A 3,587-nucleotide genomic window follows, 5' to 3' on the forward strand; every position below is an offset into this window, starting at 1 on the left:
GGTAGTTGTCACCAAACTCGGAAGTGATGTGGCACACATGTGCCGTGTGCCTTTACTTTTGTAAAAAACTGGTATCGGGAAAAGTTTCTTAATATTTCTTTTGATTAGCATGCAAGAAAATGTGATCATTACCTATGGAGCCTGCCTTTTAGAAGTTCTCCCTCTAAACACCTTGTGCAGCCTCCCGACAGACTAACAAAAAGCGCCTTTTCACCAACTCAATTTATAATACGCCCCTCAAAACTCACAACCGAATAACAATCCATCCGTATATTTGATTTCCAAGATCCATTCAAGGCAACTTGGCTCTTCGCAAGCAAATCATTTCAGGGAAGAAACTCAGTTTAATCAACTACTGGTGCATTCAGCACACCACTTGCTCTCGCTTGTCAGGGTGGCCGAGTGGTCTAAGGCGCCAGACTCAAGGACATGTGTCTTTCCAGCTGGCTTGGGTGTTCTGGTCTCCAAATGGAGGTGTGGGTTCAAATCCCACTCCTGACAGCTTCCGTTTTTACCTCTCTTGAATTGTTCCAGTGCTAGCTGACAGTGAATGACTGAAATATAAAAGCAGCAGAAGAAAGCAAGCAACTCAGTGCAATTTGTGAGTATTCTGCACTGTTAAAATGCACAGGTTTTCATACTTTTTGGAATTCGTAGCTCAAGAAGTGACTCCTGTTTCATTTTCTATTCACCAACTCAATTTGCATTCCGCCCCTCACACCTCACAACAGAATAACAAATGGCTTCATGTGCCACAGCATTCCCCTGTAGATTCGGTTTGCACTATGAATTAGGCGACCCCGAATGAAATATTTTAGTGTTGGCTCAAATGTGAGGAATTTCATGAACCCTCAAAAAGGAACGCTTGCAGAAAATGCCAGCAATTCAAAGCGTGTAGGCAGCATGAACAGACCAATTCTGCAATTTCTTTTATCGCGGGCGGTGCTTTCCGAGTCGATGGCTCTGCATTAGAAATGAGAAGTCCTGAACTCTAAACACGTTCTTGCCATAACTGCTACTCCTGCTGCTACTCCTTCGTCCTCGAAAAAAGAAAAGACAGGCATGTTTTGAGTCTCAAAATGATCTTCTGGATCCACAAGAAACATGTAAATTTGATTGATTCCGCAGTATTTTGGATGTACTGTACTTATAACTTCCATCGAAGAGAGATTTCATCAGTTGCATGAAATTGAAACTTTCGACTTTTTGTCTGGTATTGAAAATATAACAACTCATGAATTATTGCCAGGATCTATATTTAGCGTTCGGTAGTGATAACACTGCTGATATTGATTGAGTAGAAATCTATGATGTATTGACAGCTTTATCTGAAGCGAGAAGTCCTAGAACGCCATCTATGAAGTTTTAGGATTCATACCAAGAAATGCCTTTTGTTTCCCACCCAAACTGCTGCTTTTGCATTACACATTATGTGAACATTACCAGTTTTGGTAGCTTCTGGGCACGATTAAACTGAAACTGAAACTTATTACAAAATTCTTAAATCAGGACTAATTTTAATATCAAATGAAATTACTACAGAAGAAAAGGTTTAACTGAAATATGAATAAGACTATGCAAGCCTGAAAAATAGAACAATTCAATTTATACAGATGCAGCCATTCAAAGTGCCCGGTACAGACACGTACTGGAGGTAATTGGATACAGCGTCACGCATTTTGGCGCAAGATGACGCAAGATGACGCAGGGTACCGCGGTACGTGATTGGTTGACTGACAGGGGCACTCGTGGTCCGTTGGTCTGTCGTTGAAAGATTTACTGTAAAGGTCTTTACTGTGCCCGTTGTAGTATTGAATATTCATATGGAATTTTACCACTGAAGGGAAATCTTAATAGCTGAGCATAAAAAGAATAGGAGCATACTGTAAGGCGTGTGAAGGCCATAAACGATATTAATTTTGGAACATAAACATACAGTATATGGCTGGTCTCGGTACTTTAAAGAAAACATACACGAAACATGGTTTCATTATGACCAGAATCGGTCTTGAGATATTTTTAACTTGATTTACAGTATTTGAGAGGTATGTCTTGACACCGATACTACGTAAATACTGCTCACGTATACGTTTCTAGGTTTATATTATGCATTTCATACGGTCAAATTACTTTTGACCAACTGATAAGAAGCGCGCAACGGTATGCCCAGGGCGTTTTAGTTTCGTTTTGTGCGGGGACTCTGCTTTAACTATATCGCCGTGGATTGATTAGAGATATCAAGTACATACAAGTCATTTTTTAAATGTTGTAGTTCGTCTTGTAAAAATGTTACAAGTACATCATCTGTCAACAATTACACAGGTTCTGTTTCCATATTGCGGGTTTTGGTTACGTAATATTTTCTAATTTCACGTTGTGAATATATGATTTGGGCAAACAGAGCCGCAAAGAAGTACATTATGGGTTGTTGTTTTTTTTATTTGCAGTTTTATCTAGAACAAGCGATGCTTAAACCTTTGTCTGATTCTTGTGAAACTATCCACACGACAGTTACCTAGGAGTTGACTTCAGTGATGTCACTGATGGGATGTTTCTAAAAATCCATCCACTGTAAAACGTCTTCTCCAGTTGTCCTGCATATGTCTTCGCTAATGAAGCTGTGTGTTCTGATCCTGGTTCTCTACATTTCTGTATGAACCAGCTTAGAGGGCTAAAAAGCTTGTGTTTAAATTGAGTGTAAGGTAATTTATGCTTCTAAAGTCGTGGTCAGCATTTATTATTGTACTGTGCTGTAAACTTGTTCTGTGCCTGATTACATTATTTTATAGCTTTATCAAATCTGTACATTGTCTGTCGATAATTTTTCTGTAGTGCTTTTTCAGCCCTCAGCATGTGACTGTGCTGGTGGTGCTGTGGGTTAGTTTCCTGATTCCCATGTAACTATGACTTTATTTTTTAACAAACATTTCTTTGAAAAAATGAAACGTTTCCCTTGGTCAGAGATTAAATAAAACCTCACTCGCACCAAACAAATTTATATTTCCAAATATCACAACATGATCGAATTTAAGTATTTTTATTAACAATGAATAGTCACCTATACGTTACAAAATAAACATTTATATTGATTTGAATCGCGTTTTGATTTAAATCGTAAATGCGTGTTTAAATATATGTATTTAAAGGCAATATACTGTATAAAAGCGCTGATTCTTATGGAATGTGTTCCGCCGGGATTCAAAAAATTATTATTTTTTAATCGCGTATCTAAGGAAAATTGCAGTATAACTTTGTTCATGCACAAACAGTGGCATGTTACATTATTAATTTGGGTGTCTCCTCATGCCAGAAAGCTCTAAATTGCATTTTGAGTGCGGTTTTTGACTTTTTCTAAATTGCAACCCATAAATAAAGCTTATACAGTTTAGACTTACTGTATTCTAAACTGTATTACAGCAGCACATTGGACAATGCAACGTAAATTGCAAAAATGCACTTGGAATCTGTCCAAGCCCTACTACAAAAATTATTTAAACTGCGACACTTATCATTCATCTTTAAATAAACTTTATTTTATATAGCGTTTTAAGCAAATAGGTAATTAGATTGTTCATAAACCTAATCAC

At 37.7% G+C, this 3,587-nt stretch overlaps 1 non-coding gene across 1 annotated transcript; it reads left to right on the forward strand.

Annotated features, from left to right (window-relative positions):
- Nucleotides 1–388: 388 nt before the first annotated feature.
- On the forward strand, nucleotides 389–501 carry trnal-caa (transfer RNA leucine (anticodon CAA)). The gene is made up of 2 exons: nucleotides 389–426; nucleotides 456–501. It is a non-coding gene; the product is annotated as a tRNA-Leu (tRNA).
- The last annotated feature ends 3,086 nt before the right edge of the window (nucleotides 502–3,587 follow it).

This window comes from Lepisosteus platostomus, chromosome 5, assembly GCF_059453375.1.
Source record: "Lepisosteus platostomus isolate fLepPlt1 chromosome 5, fLepPlt1.hap1, whole genome shotgun sequence".
NCBI classification, from domain to species: domain Eukaryota; kingdom Metazoa; phylum Chordata; class Actinopteri; order Semionotiformes; family Lepisosteidae; genus Lepisosteus; species Lepisosteus platostomus.